The sequence below is a fragment of the Hippocampus zosterae genome, chromosome 1 (assembly GCF_025434085.1).
Source record: "Hippocampus zosterae strain Florida chromosome 1, ASM2543408v3, whole genome shotgun sequence".
Classification (NCBI taxonomy): domain Eukaryota; kingdom Metazoa; phylum Chordata; class Actinopteri; order Syngnathiformes; family Syngnathidae; genus Hippocampus; species Hippocampus zosterae.
The window spans coordinates 18,406,059-18,427,200 of record NC_067451.1 but is presented as its reverse complement, the minus strand read 5'-3'; the positions used below and the strand labels follow the sequence as shown (position 1 = coordinate 18,427,200).

At 42.4% G+C, this 21,142-nt stretch overlaps 1 protein-coding gene across 2 annotated transcripts in view; it reads left to right on the top strand.

Moving 5' to 3' along the window:
* The first annotated feature begins 7,513 nt into the window (after positions 1-7,513).
* Positions 7,514-21,142, top strand: part of mid2 (midline 2) — a 95,415-nt gene continuing 81,786 nt past the window's right edge. Inside the window, exon 1 of one of the 2 annotated variants that reach the window (XM_052066474.1) lies at positions 7,514-7,787. The gene's annotated coding sequence lies outside the window, so the exon portion shown is untranslated. The remainder of the gene's footprint in view (positions 7,788-21,142) is intronic. The other variant, XM_052066466.1, reaches the window with a different exon arrangement.

Here is a 21,142-nt window from a genome sequence, read left to right as displayed (position 1 = left end):
AATATGAACCTCACAATATGATAATTATCACAATATTGTAGGGAAGTTGGCAATATAAAACAAGCTCATGATACTGTATAAAAACTCACAATATTGTCATGAAACTCATTTTGAGAGAAAGAAACACAATATAGTGTTTTGTACCTAACAAAAGAAACAAAGACATTTTCTCTTGAGTTTCTTGAGAACTTGCACAATGCAAAGACCAAGACAAGGGCACGGGAAATACTGCTGAACCCCCCGCACCCTGCCCACCACCTTTTCCAGTTACTCCTCTCAGGCAGGTGCTACCGATCCGTGCACACCAAATCCAGCAGACATTTAAACTGCTTCTTCCCTCTAACCATGAACTCCCTAAACAGTAAACCAAATCTACCTGTATCGTAGTGATGGGACGATGATGCCTCAAGGAGTGTATTTGCCCACTTCACAAACTGTGTCAGCACTGTATTGACACTGTGTTGGTCACCCAATAGAGACCCCTCCAGTAGTTATAAAATAATTGCAGGTGAAGAAATTCCTTGTTTATGTAAATGCTAAACTGAGTCGGTATGTAAAATATAGCAAATTTGAGTTAAAATTCAGATTTTTAACTTATGTAGAACATTTTTGTTAAATCATGTGAAATAAAAGACAAAAAAAGTCTCCTGTTTATGAATTTATTATTTTATTAGTTTATGATTTTTTTATTGAGGAACAAAAGTTTTTGAAGTGCGATTTCTCCTCTTAGACACCAGCTCCCCAGCCTCAGAAAATACTCTTTCACATGGTTCAGATGATGATAGTGAGCAGAGAGTTTTCAATGAAAGTTGATGCAGATGTGGATATGTTTTCTGGTTCCATTTCCAATATTGGTCCACCATCCGACGTTTCAGGAGGGGGAAGCAGTGCACCACTAACACTGTGTACAGTGGGGATGGGGCGCTGCTGACTTCGACTCGGGATGTTGTGAACCGGTGTGCAGAGTACTTCGAAGACCTCCTCAACTCCACCAACACGTATTCCTTGGAGGAAGCAGATCCTGGGGACTCTGAGGTGGGCTCTCCTATCTCTGTGGTTGAAGTCACTGATGTGGTTAAAAAGGTCCTCGGTGGCAAGGCCCCAGGGGTGGATGAGATCCGCCCGGAGTTCCTCAAGGCTCTGGATGTTGTGGGGCTGTCCTGGTTGACACGCCTCTGCAACATCGCGTGGTCAACAGGGAGAGTGACTCTGGATAGGCAGACCGGGGTGGTAGTCCCTCTTTTTAAAAAGGGGGACCGGAGGGTGTGTTCCAACTACAGAGGGATCACACTCCTCAGCCTCCCTGGTATGGTCTATTCAGGAGTGCTGGAGAGGAGGGTCCGTCAGGAAGTCGAGCCTCAGATTGAGGAGGAGCAGTGTGGTTTTCGTCCCGGCCGTGGAACAGTGGACCAGCTCTACACCCTTAGCAGGGTCCTTGAGGGTATGTGGGAATTCGCCCAACCAGTCTACATGTGTTTTGTGGACTTGGAGAAGGTGTTTGACCGTGTCCCTCGGGGAGTTCTGTGGGGGGTGCTTCGTGGGTATGGGGTACCGAACCCCCTGATACGGGCTGTTCGGTCACTATACCACCGATGTCAGAGTTTGGTTCGCATTGCCGGCAGTAAGTCGGAATCGTTTCCAGTGGGGGTAGGACTCCGCCAAGTCTGCCCTTTGTCGCCGATTCTGTTCATAACCTTTATGGACAGAATTTCTAGGCGCAGCCGAAGCGCTGAGGGGGTCCGTTTTGGGGGCCTCAGTATTCCATCCCTGCTTTTTGCAGATGATGTGGTGCTATTGGGTCCTTCAAACGGGGCTCTCCAACTCTCACTGGAGCGTTTCGCAGCCGAGTGTGAAGCGGTTGGGATGAGAATCAGCACCTCCAAATCTGAACCATGGTCCTCAGTCGGAAAAGGGTGGAGTGCCCCCTCCGGGTCGGGGAGGAGATCTTACCCCAAGTGGAGGAGTTCAAGTATCTTGGGGTCTTGTTCACGAGTGGGGGTAGGAGGGAGCGGGAGATCGACAGGCGGATCGGTGCAGCGTCTGCTGTGATGCGGACGTTGTATCGGTCTGTCGTGGTGAAGAAGCAGCTGAGCCAAAGGGCGAAGCTCTCAATTTACCGTCGATCTATGTCCCAACCCTCACCTATGGTCACGAGCTATGGGTCGTGACCGAAAGAACGAGATCCCGGATACAAGCGGCCGAAATGAATTTTCTCCGCAGGGTGTCCGGGCTCTCCCTTAGAGATAAGGTGAGAAGCTCTGTCATCCGGGAGGGCCGCTTCTCCTCCACATCGAGAGGAGCCAGATGAGGTGGCTTGGGCATCTAATTCGGATGCCCCCTGAGCGCCTCCCCGGTGAGGTGTTCCGGTCATGTCCCACCGGGAGGAGACCCCGAGGAAGACCCAGGACACGCTGGAGAGACTATGTCACCCAGCTTGCCTGGGAACGACTCGAGATCCCCCGGGGAGAGCTGGAAGAAGTAGCTATGGAGAGGGAAGTCTGGGCTTCCCTGCTAAAGCTGTTGCCCCCGCGACCCGACCCCGTTGGACTTCAATTAGAGAGGATCTCACAATTATAAGATACATGAATAAAGCAGCTGTAAGGGTCTTTAACTGACTATCATGTATAAGAGGTTATTCACTTGATAAACTGATAAAGTGGGTGCAATGCATCACCGTAAAAAAACAAATGTGTATAACAGTAAACAATGCTCAAAGGAGAAAAATATTTACCAAGATCAAAATTATTCCACACTGGGGAAAACTTCTTAGAACGATCCATAATTTCGCAAAACTCCAGCCAACAAACCCACAACATGTTGATACAGTTTGTGTCCTTACTAGCTGGTTCGCCGCCCTCCGGGCGGCTCATCAGCTAGTTCCTGCGGAAGGCTGGTAAGGTGGTGGTTCGCCGCCCTCCGGGCGGCTCATCAGCTAGTTCCTGCGGAAGGCTGTTAAGGTGTTGTTGCTTGGTTCAACTTTTTGTTCATCTTCATTGCTTATCGCGAAAATAAAGAGATGTTTAGCTCTATTAAATAACTAACAATTTCATTGCAATGCTTGTGGGTAGACAACATTTTTTCACTAAGATGCCCGCGCGATCGTAGTGAGCCACTGCCTGAGCGGCGCAGTGGCGGCTCGCAGCGGCGCGGTGAAGTAGGTACGTTTTGAAAAGGGACAGACGGAAGGACAGACCGCGTGCGGGACGACGCGCAATATATATATAGATGAACACACTTTGGTGCGGCACATTCAAACGATTCAATGTGTGTATTGGTCACGTGATTCTTTCTTAAAGCAGTACACACACTGAAACGGGGTTTCACTGTTGAGCTCTCGGCACTGTGCTCACGCACCAGTGTAGCTTGTCCCAACACTACTGTATAGTGTCTCTTTGCAATTTTGCACAACCCTGTGGAACAGCATCCCATTATAGTTATTGTAGCTCCAGCTCTGTACTCACTTGAACCACTGTCACTGATCTAGATTCCACAGCACCAGACACTTTAAAGCGCTCAAGGACATCTGCATAATTGCACACTTGTTGTACTACAAATAGTGGTCACTTTAAAGTGATTCAATGATTTTCTGCAACAACTGTACAACTGTAATAGTATTTTATTCTACCAGTGATCACTTTAGCTCTGCTTTGTACTTTGCACATTGTCTCACAGTTGTCACAAGGTGGTCCCACCGCACAACGGTTCACTTACATTACGGAATGTACTTCCATACTTATTTGTCATGTCCTTGTTTATGATGATACTAGTGCAGCATGTTCTACCGGAGACAAATTCCTTGTGTGTTCCACATACTTGGCCAATAAAGATGATTCTGATTCTGATTTTATTGTCGATTGCTCTTATTCACTCAGCGGCGCAAATGATCATGATCTATGTTGTTCACATTTCAGCCAATGTTACACGAATAGCCCTTAAGGTTGAGGCACTTACTTGCTAACGTGCGCACACATTGCGGATCAAGTCGATTAACGATTAGTGTGGGTTTAAAACGTAGGTAGCCAAAACATGGCTAATTCAAGTTAAACTGAACTAATAAAGTAACCACCAGAGGGTGCTAAACTGCGCAAATGGAAAATAACCTGGCCGAGTTAAGAGATGTGGTGCTTTTAATTAATATCGTAACATGACAGTGACAATTTCAATGCAATTTTAATAGCGCAATACCGTGATATTGCCGTTATATCCCTAATCTAAACTAGATTTTATGAAATCCAAGGGGGGTGGGAGGTGAGGGATGAGCCATCTGCAAATTTGCTTTTAATGGTTCATTGAGAAATCAGATTATGTATGATGCAGTACAGTTTTACTTCACTGGAAACTATACACAATGAGAAACGATGATGGCAAATGGCCTTTCACTTGGACAGCTCTTTACTACCTGCAAAGGTACCCGATGTGCTTGAACATTTACCCCAGTGGAAACTACAGTGATAAATAATAATGGCGAGATGGTTGGGAAAAAATTAAAAGGCAAGGATGTCTGCGTGCCCGTCTGTATTACATAGTCAGTTAAGCACAGTGTGTACTGAAATCAGTGAGACGGATGATTTATTAAAATTGCTCCAGCACATTCACCACACACACACACACACACACACACACACACGCACACTTGTTTATTTGGCCACACTTATTCTGCCACATATCTGAAAGTCTTGTGATTTGTGATCAATTCACAAGTCACTGCATTGGAACTTTGCGGATAAAAGGCTTCTGTTTTTGATAAGAGAGAAATGTCTGGTATTTGGCATGAGCAGTTGTGAAATCTTAAAGGGGGAACAGTTTGGAGTAATTTCTCCGCTCTTCCTTTCAACTTGCCTTTTACAATCTATAAAACCGCACTGCCTCTTGGAAGGAATGTTCAATGCACCTTCATAACTCTGCAGGTGCTTTTGGTTCTGTGGAAAAAACACCAGGCCAGAATATTTCCCTCAAGGTCCCGAGTTTCTCAGCAACTTATTTATACAGCAAGTGACTCTGAAGGCAAGTATATAGCATACACGTGTTCTATTTTAATTTTTTAAAAAGTGCATTTAAACAAGCGCATTGAATGACTGCAAACCTTTACTCAAACTGGTAAATCTCAAACTGGATTGCCACAGAATTGCATTGCTGAATAGCACCCAACATGTCAGTAAGGAAAATGTGTCATAGATTCCTTTTCAAATTCCTTTTTTTTAAACACATTTTTCTTAGCCCATTCTTGATAGGGTCCATCCATCCACAACTTTTCTAATCTTTCTCTTAAACATTTAATCTAACTTTTGTAGACTGCATTAAAATCTCATTGTGAGTGACACTGTCCAGAGGATTTTCCTTGTGAGGTGCTTCAAATACTGTATGTGTATGTGGGTATATGACACATTGCAACAGCCAGTTATATTCATATTGTTAATACTTGCTATCTGGATATATGCAGTATGTGACAACCATGGAATTATGGGATATTCAAATGTGCAGTGCTGGACAGAAAAAAATGCCATCTTAAAAGTGACTTAGAAGTCCATAAACCAGGGGTGGCCAACCAGTCAGAGACGAAGAGCCAATTTTTTTTTACTGTGTTACTGCAAAGAGCCACATCATACCCTTCCTCGTGCACACAAACACAAACACACACACACACACACACACACACACTTTTTTGGCCAAAGATCGACTTTTGAAGCGACCAACTTCTCACGAACGACCCGATTGCACACGTGCAAGCATACACACGCACATACACGCTCTCACTCTCGCACGCACGCACTCACTCGGGTGCCCACTAGTGCACTCGCGCACATATGCAAGCACACCACGATGAGCAAGAGTCGGAACGGGCCGAAAATGAATGAAAGCTCAAGATACAACCAAACCAATCTTTTTTTCCCCCCACCCATTTCCTCCTCCCACTCCCTGGCTCCCGGTCGATTCTGATCGACGTATTGGGCACCCCTGCCTTAAAATCAGAGGTAATTCGCTGACTAGCTTAGCGCTTAGCGCCGTTGTTTGCGCATGAGCAGGGATGCAATCATCTGATTGATTGCCCTCTATGTCAGTCAAGTAACGGGATTGATGATAGGCTGACGGAGTACGTTCTGTGAAGTTAGCGCCATGTTTGAATGGCATTGCCGCTGCCGCGGCGTTTTCGACGCTTGTCGTGTGAGAGCCCGGGAGCCGCATTAAACGAGCCAAAGAGCCGCATGTGGCTCACGAGCCGCGGGTTGGCCACCCCTGCCATAAACACAAGAACACAATTTAGCACAGGTATTGTCAGCCTCATGAAATCAGACTGTTGTCCAATTAACCCAGCAAATTAGATGATTAAATGACACAACAATTATGAATAGATTATTCTCACATTCGTATCTGTGATTATTGTAATTACTGCCTTTTGGCCTGTTTGGCATTTGCACAAGATTTCTTCTCTTTTAAGTCACATTATTGTCCAGCTTTTCATCATTCTAAACAGCGAAAATTCAGGTTGTTTGTTGGATTTAATTCAATCATGAAACCTGGAAACCTGCGCTACTTCATTTTGAAGCCTGTGCTCGTTTGTTAACTGACCCTAGGACAGGTGAATAAGTGAGGCAGTACATTGCATTGTGGCATGAATATTGATGCTCACTGTACCATGTATAGCTCTGGAATATAATATTATGTACATGGAGACGAAAAAGTATCATGCCCACACACAGTGTCCTTCTCATCATTTGTGTTCTTACATAGCCTGATTTTAAGTTTCTTGTTATTAATTTACAACTATGCCGTTTTTCTTTTGTCGTCACGAAACAAAGTGAGGAAAAAAGTGACAATTTACAAAGTAGAAACTCCAGTAATCGTTTCTTAAGTGAAGAGGAAAAGTAAAATGCTGTTAGAAAAAATTGAAGTAGTTTACTCAGGTAAAAAGTAAAAGTACAGACGCACCTGAAAAGTCTGTGTATGTGTACTTTGTTACTTCCCACCACTGGGAAACACGGCATTAGGAAACAGACGCGGTGTGATTGCTGTAGTTGTGCAGGTCCACGTAATGAAATCTCCAATATTTGTCATCAAGCTAAATTGTACGGGCTGTGGGCAACGAAGCGCATTATGAAACGTGGCCCCGATCTGTTGCTTTATGTGTATGAATTGATGAGCTCCAGTGGGAGGTGCTATTCTGCAAACTCCGGCACGCATATCTCTCTCTCTCTCTCTCTCTCTCTCTCTCTCTCTCTCTCTCTCTCTCTCTCTCTCTCTCTCTCTCTCTCTCTCTCTCTCTCTCTCTCTCTCTCTCTCTCTCTCTCTCTCTCTCTCTCTCTCTCTCTCTCTCTCTCTCTCTCTCTCTCTCTCTCTCTCTCTCTCTCTCTCTCTCTCTCTCTATCCCCCCTGTCTCTCTCTCTATGTCTCTCTCTCTCTCTCTCTCTCTCTCTGTCTCTCTCTCTCTCTCTCTCTCTCTCTCTCTCTCTCTTTCTTTCTTTCTTTCTTTCTTTCTTTCTTTCTTTCTTTCTTTCTTTCTTTCGCTCTCTCTCTCTTTCGCCCTCTGTCAAGAAGTTAAGGCGTCGACTTCCCGAGTTGGAATCTCTGAGCCACAAGCGCAGACACGTCAGTGGGGCTCGGGTGTTCGTGTTTCAGCATCGCGCCGTGCTCCCTGTGGAAGCAAGCGTCTCACTGAGAGGAAGTCAAACAGTATCCGGAGTCGCTTCTTGTCTTCGTTTTTTTTCCAACTCATGCAGTGTTCTTTGTAACTTTTGTCGCGCTCCTGCTCCACGATGATAGGCGACCAGGGCGCTCCACACGTTGGGCTGGTAGGTGTTTACGCACAGATTCACGTCGGCTCGGGTCGCTTGGACTCCGGGAAACAGCCCGGGCTCGGCATGCTGCCATTTTACAATTCATTTATGTACAGCTGAGACGATTTCACAGAAAATGATCAAACGTTTGATTTAGATTTAAGATGCTGGTTTGAAGCTTGAACTTGCCTCTTTCGGTGCCAACGCTTCATTTGCGCTACGTGATGGTTTGTCGCGTAGAGAGAGCCCACGTATAGATGGGTTATTGATGATATAAAACACATATTTTATTATTTTGGAATATTGGGGGCCATAATTGAATGTTTTTAACCATGTAGAGAAATGCCCCTTTCATCCTGATAAAAATATTGCGTCAATAAATAGATGTCTGTGATTCTCACTGGCTGTTTGGGAGTTGCGATTGCCTGTGCCACAAAGCGACATCCTCATTTGCGTCCCACAATTATTCTTTCATTTTTTAATGTACTTTTTAAAAAATCTTGGTTATTGTTTGTTCCATTATTCAAATCTTGGTAGGATTATAGTAGACTGGCATATCTGAGAGGCAAAGTGGATGAGCGCTGGTTTGAAACTCAATTTGCCTTCAGGAGGGTGCTTAAATCTCTTTGCTCCTGGTGCTGTGTTGTTATTATAGTTATTATTGTTATCATCGAGAGCAATACCTCACTATTTATGAACAAACTCTTAATTAAGGCAACTGCTACCAGACTTTGCCGGTACCCGAAAGAGCATGACTGCCTTCCCACATGCTGATAAAATGTCGAATCCATCCTGAGAGAGTGAACAGTGTGACAATTGTATCTCAGCTCCTGCCAGCCTGCATGTGTGAACATTGATTTCAGCCATGCTCTGCGATCCTCCTGAGCTGAGCAGACTTCTTGAGAGATTGTTCAGAGTAAGATTGTGTTGAAGGTGTGTTGAGACTCATGGACAGTTTCTTTAGTGAGATTCGGAAATTAACTTGACTTTCTTTTCTTTTTTTTTCATTTTTTCTATGTGCAAGCTTGCTCCAGTGTTTCTTTTCTGAATCTTGAGTCCTTTTTGCATCCCTCTCTTTCCATGTTCCACTTGTGATCGGAATAAATTCATGATTATCTACTGTTTGTTTCTGAGACACCGTGGTGATTTTTCATTATGAGAAGCCACACCAATGCCAGCAATATCTAGTTGTTTTCCCCAATATTTAATTTATATTCAATAACAGTAGAGAGTAGTGATCAAAGATTGAATTTATACTTAAGCATGTGCCATATTCCTCATACTGTGCTGGGTTTTCTGTAGTACAGTGATGCCTTGAGATACAAGTTAAATTTGTTCCATGATACTGTTTTTATATATATATATATATATATATATATTATATATATATATATATATATATAATCTCCATCCATCCATCCATCCATTTTCCGAACCGCTTGATCCTCACTAGGGTCGCGGGGGGTGCTGGAGCCTATCCCTGCTGTCTTCGGGCAGCAGGCGGGGGACACCCTGAATCGGTTGCCAGCCAATTGCAGGGCACACAGAGACAAACAACCATCCACGCCCACATTCACACCTAGGGACAATTTTAGAGAGTTCAATCAGCCTGCCAGGCATGTTTTTGGAATGTGGGAGGAAACCGGAGAAGACCCACGCAGGCCCGGGGAGAACATGCAAACTCCACACAGGGAGGCCGGAGCTGGAATTGAACCCGGTACCTCTGCACTGTGAAGTCAGCGTGCTAACCACTGGACTACCGTGCCGCATATATATATATTTAACTTGAAGACATGCTACTAATGCCTCCTTGCTATTTATATATTAATTTTAAAACAACGATGTTAATTGTCTAAAAACAATTACACATCTGAAAAGGTCTTAATTAAGAAGATACTTCAAGGCATTTCAAGTTAAGTTTGTATGATTCAAAATTTGTACACCAATATTAACCTTTTGACTGCAAATGAATATCCTTTCATCTATCCATCCATCCAGCGTATCCTGGCTAGTCCTCTGGAATCCCCAGGTCACCTCACTAGGTAGGCGGCATCCCGACAAGATGGAATGCAATATATGTCATGAGATATGGACTATATTCATCCATTCATTCATCTTCCGAACCGCTTCATCCTCACTAGGGTACTAGAGTACCCGGAGAAAACCCACGCAGGCCTGGGGAGAACATGCAAACTCCACACAGGGAGGCCGGAGCTGGAATTGAACCCGGTACCTCTGCACTGTGAAGCCGACGTGCTAACCACTGGACTACCGGGCCGACCCAATATGGACTGTATGAAATGGAATATTGGCACCAATTTACAGTTATCATTATTCTTGGCTTCTAATAATCGGTATCGGCGCTGAAAAAAATGGTCCGTCCCTAATATATACACGCTCAGCACCAGCCAGTCATTCCACTATGGAGTGACACACAGTATACATATCTCCAAGCTCCATATGGTCTCTTTCCTGCCTGTATTTATCTTTAGGGTTGCCACTTTTCCTCTTGCATTTCTTGCTCGACTGCCTTGTTTTTTCTCTCCATATGATTTTCTCTCCAAAGTCTCTTGAACGTTCAGCCCAGTCATGACATAAATATGGTGCACAGCAAAGTGCATGGTTTGCACCTGCTCTGTCTGCTGCTAACATGACTGAAATTAAGGGGGGAACATGTCACACGACATCTAAAAGTGACAAAGTATTTACTGTCAACGAAGCTTCACTTGCACGTGGTTGTGCTGGGAATGATCTTGCTGACTGTTAACTTTAAAGCCTGTGGTAGTGGTGCATTGACTTTGAACATGACGTTTGAAAATGTTCAAGCAGTGCAAAGCAGTGAGCTGCATGCAGTGTGTGCCCTTCACACTGACTTTGCCAGTTAGTTATACTCTGAGACGCATGAGACCCAGACTACAATAAAAGAATCAAGAGGGCAGATATCCATCTGCAATCTCTGTATCTTCTGGGCTTCTCTTGCTTCATTTATTTTTCATATTTTGGTTGCAGTCCTATCATGGCCGTCATCTTTTGATCAACTATTCCGACTGCAGTGTGTCATGCAATATATATATTATATATATATATATATATATATATATATATATATATATATATATATATATATATATATATATATATATATATATATATATATATATATATATATATATGTATATATATATATATATATATATATATATATATATATATACAGTATATATATATATATATATATTTTAATTTTACACAAAGATTAATAGCCCGAATACAGACAGGCAAGAGAATGCAATTGACATCTTATTTGAGAATTTCTCCATTGTGAGACGAAAGGTTTTCTTACCTTTTCTTACCTCTTATTGGGTACAGCTGTTACACGTGCAATGTAAAAATAAATTGCCTTTACAGTAATATTAATGCTTAGTCTTGATTGACAGTTTCAGAATCAATTTATGTCTATAACACACACACACACACACACACACACACACACACACACACACACACACAGCCCAACAGCACTGATGGCTAGCTGCAATTGCAGATTGCTAACCGGTCACAACTTGCAGGTCATGCGCTACCAAATCTTGAAGGTGACTTCTTTTTTTATTTTTTCTTCTGTGAGCGTGAAACTGATGGGATGCTTAGGTGCATTGGAGATAAACACTGAAATATATTAATACGCACACAGACACACAAATCTTTTTTAATTTTCCATTTCCCCCCTTTAAATATCCATCCATCCATTTTCGAACCGCTTAATCCTCAGTAGGGTCGCGGGGGGTGCTGGAGCCTATCCCAGCAGTCTTCGGGCAGTAGGCGGGGGACACCCTGAACCGGTTGCCAGCCAATCGCAGCCCCTTTAAATACAATAATTAAAAAAAACTTGGTTAATATACTAATTTGCTGCTATTGTGTCTTAGCTGTGTGTTTAATGCACAGCATGTTTGCATGTTTGCATGGAGGAGGATTGAGAGGAAGAAATTTCATCTATGCAGCATGTAATACATAAAGCATATTTGACAATAAAGATGACCTTTGAACCTTTGAATTTTAGTCAGATGTCTGTCACTGTTTACATCACTCTTATGTTGTTTTTCAACCAGTGAGGCCTGAGTTGTTGTTCAGATGTTTCTAATTTGAATAATCCTCTGGGTAATGATGTGTTAGGTGCATTTCAAGTACTGTACCTCTTGAAAGTACAAGCTCACTCATATTTGGAAGGGAGGTTTTGTTTACATTTTACAGCAGTGACTCAGCAAGTAGTTCAACTTGAACTTCAGTAAAAAAAACATGTCCATATCAGAGATGATGAATTTTCTTAAGTAGATGAGTGACTTGTGATTTTCATGCCAGTGCAAGCCTCATCTCGCGTGTTTGGAAATTTGGCAGATGACTCTGCAGCATTCTGAGCATAGTTGCATACCGAGGTTGGTGTTTTTTTTTGTTTGTTTTGTTTTTTTTGACACACCCCATTTGAAGACTAGGTGCTGAAAGTAGACTAAGCTTTACACCTACTGGAACAAAATCTTCAGTATTGGCGCAGGTCATGAAATGTGTATTTGGTGAATTTGATTTGAGATGCAAGCAGAAGAATTCCGAGCTCATCGGGTAGCTGCGTTGGATGTTGTCGTATTTCATTCATAGTTACAACAACAGCGGGCATAGAACACTGGTAATCTTGTAGAAATCAATTCATTGAACACATTATTATTACCATCTTTATTATATTTTGAAAATCACTCCCCTGGTCGCGGCATAGCTATGGAAGGCGGGGCTAGGGTCACACATGGACACGCACTTTGGAAGTCAGCTCTCAGGTGTCCACTTCACAGGATGATCTATGATCACCCTGGCCAACTTAACATCTGCCTGTGGAAGCCTGCTTGCAGTTCTTTATGAACTTATTTTGCACACTTTGACCTCCTCCATATACTGCGTCAAATCAGTTTGAGCTTCCGCTTTGTTCACGCCCACAATGGCGCAGAAGGCATGTTTCAAACTGTGCCAAGAAGCGTGCGTCGGAAAAAATACGACCATTTGGTGGAGCCTGCTCTTGCGAACAGTTAGACCACACTTCACTCTAGACTTGTACCCGGCACCAACATAGAACCCAAAGGGTGCCTTTGTGCAAGCACAGTGTCATAAAAAGGGGAGGTTTTGTGTTTGCTGTTTTGGAATAGTTTCAAAACGTGCCGGTTACAACTTTATTGAAACAGTCCTCTAAACCTGTTGTCACTTAAACACACAGTCAAAACAACAATTTTCTGTTTTTAGTGGAAGCTTAGTTGAAATGCAATGCAAATGAAGTCATATGATTCCACCCAGACAGCAAAGAGTGAGTGGCAATGTTGTTTTCTCCACCCTAACTTAACAGCAGCTGCGGATGAAGAGGCAGCTGACCTTCACCACTCAGTTAGTTAGCTGCCAGCTGCTTGCGTGTGCTCCTGCGGTGCTGCATATGTTTCCTATGATCAAACTTGCTGGCACCAGCACTGTAGGACCAGGTCCAACCCCTGCCTCATGTCAACAAACCCTATTCACACACGCACACGCACACGCACACACACACACACACACACACACACACACACACACACACACACACACACACACACATACACACACACACTCCCATCCCATCATCACCCTAAACTTTGAGTGTTCCACACCTCCTATCTTCCAGAAAGGCGTAGATGTTCACAGGTTTGTGGAGAGGAGGTCATGGAGTTTTAGTTTTATTTTTTAACAGAAACGCATAATTTTCAAGAAGCAAACCTGTTCAGGTTATGTCTCCATCAAGATTTCAAGGAGTTGGCATGTATGGTATGAGAGCTCATTCAATCACACAAGATGACTCTCATCCTGCTAACGAATTTTTTGAAGAACTTCCATCCGGTAGAAGATACAGATCGATACTTGGTAAAACTAGTCGCCATCGCGAAAGTTTTTTCCCTAATGCAGTCCGTCTTCTGAACAAAGATTTAAGCACAGAGTGTTTTAAGCATTTTAAGCATTGACTAGTCCAGTAATGTAATGTTTGATCCTAGCAATTTATGCATGCGTCCGCACCTGTTGAATTCTGTTATGTGTATACATATATAGCTAATAAATGATGATGATGATGATGATGAGCAGGCGTTCATTGTTTTCTGCTTTGTTTTATGTGTCAGTTTGACAGTGAACTTCAATGGGAATGACAAATAAAAATCTTGAAGCAAGTGAGATTCACTTTGTATTAGGATGTTGTTCGCTGTCTGTCAAACTGCACACAGACGATAATGAAGTACAGTACCGTTTTTACATTGACATATCCCAGAACTTCTTTAGGACCTGTACACCCTGCAACCTAATAACCGTGATATGAGGTGTTTCTGCTTTTTCAAACCAAGTCTAAGCAGTAATCTACCATTCACTCACAATAAAGTATGTGTGAGGCTTCAACTCACCTGTGACACTGAACATGAAATGCGGTAGAAACGCATGCATTGATGGATACTTTGGTGGAAACTTCTTACTATCACAACACATTTCTGATCATGTTGATTTCGCAACATTTTGATAAAAGTAGAGTGACGGGATGGCAAATTGACGCTGAGAATTGTATTAATAATTAATAATATGAACAGTATTAAGAGAGGGCGGGGGGCAAAACAAGCGGAGGCAGCCACTTCAAGATATTCACATGATTAGGAGTATACAAAACAAAGCCTATTTGCATTACTAATTATAATGAGGCTACCGTAGTGTTTTGCTCCGCTATGAGAGTGTGACATGTAACACAATAGTGTGGGTCCAGGATGATGTAGAACATTCACTGTCTCTGTTTCTACACAAATGTTTGGCATTATGTGGAACCCTACTGTTGGATTAACGGTCAAACAACAGAGCGGACCCCTTTTTCTGTTTTTGTGCTGATACAGACTGGTGAGGCGTAACAATGGTGTGCAACATTTAGCCTGGAATAGACCAGAGAAAAGAGATGTTTCATGATTGAGTAGGGGGAAACATGATTGTAGTCCAAGCAAAGCAATGAGTGTGAGGGATTTGGCTTTAATCCGCCAATTCCTCAGAGGTTCTTATCAGCATTTTCTGTTCATTCTTCAGCCAATGTTCTTCATGCTTTCAGTGATTACCTCTCATATCAATACACGAAACCTTGTATCGTGTATCGCTTCTGGGTTGTTTCGGGAAGCTCAGTCCAACGCTCAGATCCATAGGTGATCAATTGCTTTTGATGCTCTGCCTCTCCAATTTCCCATGTAACATGTCAGTGCCTGCCATTGAGATATACATTTAATTTCAATAAAACCATGACAATCAATATAAACCAAGAATAGCACTATACTTCATTTTATTTTGTTGCAATGCACTGCATAAAATCCTTCATAATCCCACATCTAAAAAAGAAAAAAAAAGAGAAATTTCCTTGTGGTCTTGATAAAGCAAAATTCTATTCTGCCTTCGTTTTACATTGCAACAGGGCCACAATATTCAAGTTAAGGCCAGAGTGCAATTGGTCTGTTCGACTGATTTAGCTGCCCTGATTAAAAACCTGCGTAAGTGCTGGGACTTATATTAGTCTTCCTCCTTGGATTTGGCCCCATGAATAAACAGAGCAGGAGGAAATAGCCCCAAAGTGTTTACAATGAAAAACATTCAGAAGAAAGAAGAACTGGACAACGTATAGGTTGCAGTGCTCATAAATGCTCATAAAATATGATGAAAATGAAACATTGACAGCTCCAATTATTTAAATTGCTTTATGTTTTATGTTTCTCAAATCAAATTGATGACAATCAATTTGCCTTTAGACCAATGATGACTAACCAAAGTGCTGTTGCACACGACCGTTCTATGAGGGATCCTTGTGAGGGTAAGCGGATCGGAAAATGGATGGATTGATGGCCATTTTTGTTCATCCATCTACACCAGCGACATGTATCGTGACGAGCAGAACAAAAAAGTTACTTTTCATTTAATGGCAGAAGGTACAATAATCCTCTGTGTTCAACTGTTGTCAATTATTCATTATTCAATTATCATATGGGCCGAGATTTTAAGTAAATTGAGACAAGACCGTCATTCTTCATTATTGAGTCTTTCTGTTAGATGTTTGCCTGGTAGTGTGTCGCAAGATTTTTCTCCAATAAAATGGGTGCCTTGCTCAATGAAGCTTGGGAACCACTGCTTGCGACAGATGTGTTATGAGGCCATCGGCACTTGTTTTGTGTCCCACACAAATTGAGCACAACTTGTGCCCCACTTTTGTCACACATATCCTCTGAGATGATCAGTTGTCGACAAACGTGATTTGTTACCTCTGGTTTTTGGAATGAGAGTGAGCATCTGCAAAGGAGTCAAAAAAGTGCTTTATTAGTAAATACATTTATGTAAGGCAGTGGAGGCCGAAGTCAATCAAACAGCAACCAGGGAAAACAATAGCATACTCAAACCCCCCATCAAAGGAAATTCCCAACATTAGTGTGGTATAAATAGACTTTGTAGCACCAGACAGAGGACAGGAACCACCCCCACCCCAATGCTCCCAACCTCCACCCCAATCACAAGGTCTCAATATTCTCCCGCCACTCCCAAGTCTCTTCACCACTCATTTTAGTAGGATCTGTTTTCATGCATTTTTTTTTAACCCTCGTTTTGTTTGTGGTCATCTCTCTTTGTTTACTCCTGCATCCATCTTCCATCTTCGCTTTTTACCTTTTCTGGCAATCACGAATAACTGAGAGGCCTAGTAATACATCTTGCTTTATTAATGGTGCCCCTGCCAGAGTTGAAGTAGCAAGTGGTCCCCCTGGATATACTGCGTTTACAAGGGAAAGTGCATGCTTGCACTTTGGGCAAGAAAGCTTTAATAGCCTTTGGTTAAGCAGCACCACTTATTTGACAAGAGACCCAAATTATAGAATTATTTATTGTGATGTATCTCTCATATTTATGTAATAATGGTGCATGTTCACATTAGGACCTGACGTTTCAAAAGTCAAAAATGCACCAACCCATATTGCCACTTCGGGCTGTGCCCAGCTGGACCACATGGGTGCAGGCCCAGCACCCAGACACTCGGCAAGCAGCCAGGCTTCCAGGCCTGGGTCCAGAGGGCGACCCCTTTGACTCGTGCGTCATCATCTGCCAACGTCTATGGGCCTTACATTGTCTGGTCCCTCACCTGCCAAGGGCATAAAACCCCAGACAACTTAGCTCTTCAGATAATTGGGATACGCAAACCCCTTTAAGTATGACAACGTGACTGCTCAGGTCGGATGGCCCAGGACATGCTGTCAAGACTATATCACCTGGCTGTCCTGGAAATACCTCAGGGAGCCCCAGTGGGAGCTAGGTTGGAGTGGCTTGGGAGAGGGAAGTCTGGGCTTCTCTGCTTAAGCTGTGCCCCTGCGATCCAACCTTGGATAAGCGGAAGCGAATGATGATGATGGCTTTCATGTTCTTAAGCGAAGTATGAAGTCAAGATATTGCATCGTGTTGCAAGGAAAAAAAATCTCTATTGTGGTTGAAATGCAAAAACATGGTGTCTACACTTCTGTTGAGCTTGACCACCAAAATCAGTCTTGTATGTGAAAGTTCACTGTTTTTGTGTCAAGCCGACAGAGCATTCACCCAAAAACACTGTCTCTGGTGTTTATTCTACACATTTTGCATTAATTTGACATTTCTACTCTCAGGGCATGAAATCCCTATGATAATACATTTTGTCAGTGTGTTGGTAATGTAGCTGACATCTCATGGATTAGCTGTCTGGCTCATTTTAGTGCAGCATCCTGCGCAGTTACTGGCTGTTTAACCCAGGAATATATCGTCAATCTTGATACAGAAGCTGATTGTTTTCTTGAAAGTCTTTTTCCAGTCTAATAAACTGCTAATATGTTGCATGGGCGGGTTAGGAATTGCAATTACCCACGGAAAAGCCCAGGCTGCCGTTGGCATGGCACGGATTGCTTTTCACCCATGTCTGGGATGCATTTACATATTTATAGAAAATTCCGGTAAAAGGTAAGCCTTTAAGGAAACGTCATGCTCTCTTATACATACGTAGTCATGATCACATTGAAAAATCAAATCTGATTAAGTGTCAGCTGTAAACACAAGCAAGTTTGATTTCTGCACGGTGTAATGTTCTACCACAAGCACTTACATCAATCATATCAATCATTTTGACAGGTGTTATAAAGGAATACAATGGTATGAGTTGGGACAATTCCAATTGTGAGAAACTGAAAATTCTACACTTGGAACAGAAAAGCAAACATTTCTATTTAAAACAGGATCAAAAGGTTTTCAGTTTCATTTTGATTACGTGACCTTGAGCAGTGACAAATCCTTCATCCTAAACTTGATAGATCTGAACGTTGAATAGTTCTCACACTGCCATGTACCATCCAACCACTTATCGACCTACTCATCCTCATGAGGGTCACGTGCGTGCGTGCGTGTGCATGTGCGCATGTGTGTGTGTGTGTGTGTGATGGAACCTACCCCAGCTGACTTCAGGCAGTAGTTGGGGTTCACCTTGAATTTGCCGCTAACCGATCGCAGGGCACACAAAGACGAACAACCATTCACACCTATGAAGATTTCAGAGTTTTGTGGACAAAAAAAACTTGCATTTGTGTCTTTGGTTACATTTAATATCTCACCGCAGTGGTATCCAGAAATCTAAGAAATAAGCAAAATAAAAACGTGAAGTTTGGAATTTCAAACCATCTAAAGACTATTAACTCCACAACGTTGGAAAATATATGATAATAAATAATATGAGCAATTTAAGCAAACCTGCATTTCGAAGATTACTGAAGCTCTTGGACACTAAAGCACACGTTTCAGAAAGAATGAAATACTAAATGCTTTCCAATGAGCTCTGTTCATCCTGGCCTATCCAGCATGTTCGGCCAAATATAAATGTGTGATAGGCTGTCCTCCCATCTTCCTCATTTGGACAAAAACACATTTGTAATGGACGCATCACCAAGCGATGCTGGAGTATGTTCCCATTACATTAGTGTTCTGTGAAATCCTCTGCAGCTCAAAGAGATGAGAAGGCTTCTTGTGTTCAGTTATTATGCAACGGGTATCCTCCACCACCGTCATTTTAGTGAAATCTATCTTGATTGTTTTAAACAAAGGTTCCAACAGTCATGGTTCAAATCGAAGAATAACAACTTAGCAGTGGTTAGGTAACAAATACATGTGACAAACTGAAAATAAATAACCCGGGTTAGAGCATCAACAATACAAGGCTATTTTCTATTCAAGGTGAGAACCCGGAGAAGCACACAGTGTGTGCTTTTTGAAACATAATCCAAGCTAATGCTATGCTCAAGCACAGCTCATTTTTATACAGAAATGTGGCATAGTGGCAGGACTGAAAAATTTGAATTTAAATATATCTAGGCAGAAAAAAGTAGCCCTGTAGGCATGCAAAACTCAGTCGAAAGAACCATGTGCACTGCTATCCTGGCCTGCATAAATATGTCTTTAATTTTACCTCGACATGTCCTTTGGCTTTGCTGAAAGTGTGCTGAATTTAAAAATAGGTCAGACAAAAGGTGGCAACAATGGTTAACTATTTGAACCATTACTCCACAATAGATGTTTCTCTTAATTACATAGAAATATCAAATTGTTACATTCTTTATCACTTCTCAACCAGTCACGATTACCAACTAATTGACATGTCAGAACAAGAATACTCAAGATTTTGAATGACAACACTCTCAAGATGATTGTCTTGGGTCAAAGGTATTTGAGCGCTCGAACTGGGGACTAGAGATTGTTGAGTTTATTATTATTGATTGCATTTTGTTATCATGCACTTACAAGTACTAATACACAAGTACACAAGGATTGAAATGACTTGTTCTTTGAGCAGAATGTTTCAATTACTTCATTTGAGGACCTTTTTTTATTATTTTGCAAGTTAATCCCAGGGTCCTGCAACAAGGGTTTGATAAAACAAACAAAAAAACAAAATGACAATCGAACATGGAAGTTTGAGATGCAGCTCTTGGATGTGTTAGAATTTGAGCATCCAACTGAAAATACAATCAAATGATCAAATATTCTGATGAAATGTTAATTTGACTCATCAGCAAATATGAACCCAAAGAGGAAGTAGAACATTTAACTTGATAATGAATAACCAGTTGGTATCCTCTTTTATACAATAAGCAGTTCCGATTTATGCCAGATTTTCGTCATTGTGGTTGTGAAGCATCCCAGACATCGCACGACCTATCGTTGAGTATTTCACACTGCACAGGCTATGATGCCTCAAGATAACTCAAAATCGGCTACAAGACATTATGGTTGTCTGTGACATGTCTATCGACTCAAAATCGGTCGAGATTCATATAGTCTGATATCAGCATAAATGGTGCCCCAGAAGTGGTGTCAATAGGTTTCAAAATAAGAGCACTAACAGGAAGTGCAGTGTGATCTGCCTTAATCTTGCTTATCTTAACAGCGTCTTATTAAGTCAAGTCAAGTCAAGTCAAGTCAACAGTATTTATAGAGCACTTTCAAACAGCCATCGCTGCACACAAAGTGCTGTACATGGAGCGACCCAACATATACAACAAACAGTAAGACGAATCAGCAATAAGTAATAAGCAATAAGGCGGTAGAAAGCACCAAGCAGTAAAACCAATAGCAAATCCAAGTCATGCTGAGTCAAACGCCAAAGAATACAAGTGAGTTTTGAGGAGGGATTTAAAGATGGGCAGCGAGGAGGCTTGCCGAATGTTCAGTGGGAGGTCATTCCAGAGAGATGGACCAGCAACAGAAAAGGCTCGATCCCCTCTGAGCCTCAGTTTAGTTCTTGGTACGTCTAGCAAAGACTGGTCCACAGACCTGAGGCGCCGGGCAGGGGTGTAGGGGCGTATGAGCTCAGAGAGGTAAGGTGGCGCGAGATTATTCAGAGATTTGAAAACAAAGAGGAGGATCTTAAAAATAATTCTAAAATGAATGGGGAGCCAGTGAAGGGATGCCAAAGTAGGAGTTATATGCTCCCTCTTACGAGTACCAGTCAAGAGGCGAGCAGCGGCATTCTGTACCAGCTGAAGGCGCTTGATGGAGGACTGGCTGACTCCAAAGTAAAGGGCGTTGCAGTAATCGAGCCGGGATGTGACAAAGGCATGAATTACTGTCTCAAAGTGTTCATGTGAGAGGAAAGGTTTTATTTTGGCCAGCTGTCTAAGGTGAAAGAAGCTGGATTTAACAACGGCACCAATTTGCCGATCGAGTTTGAAATCACTGTCCAGTTTAAGTCCCAAGTTTGAGACCGTTGATTTCAGATAAGGAGATAGGGGGCCCAAGTCTACAGGATGGAATGTACA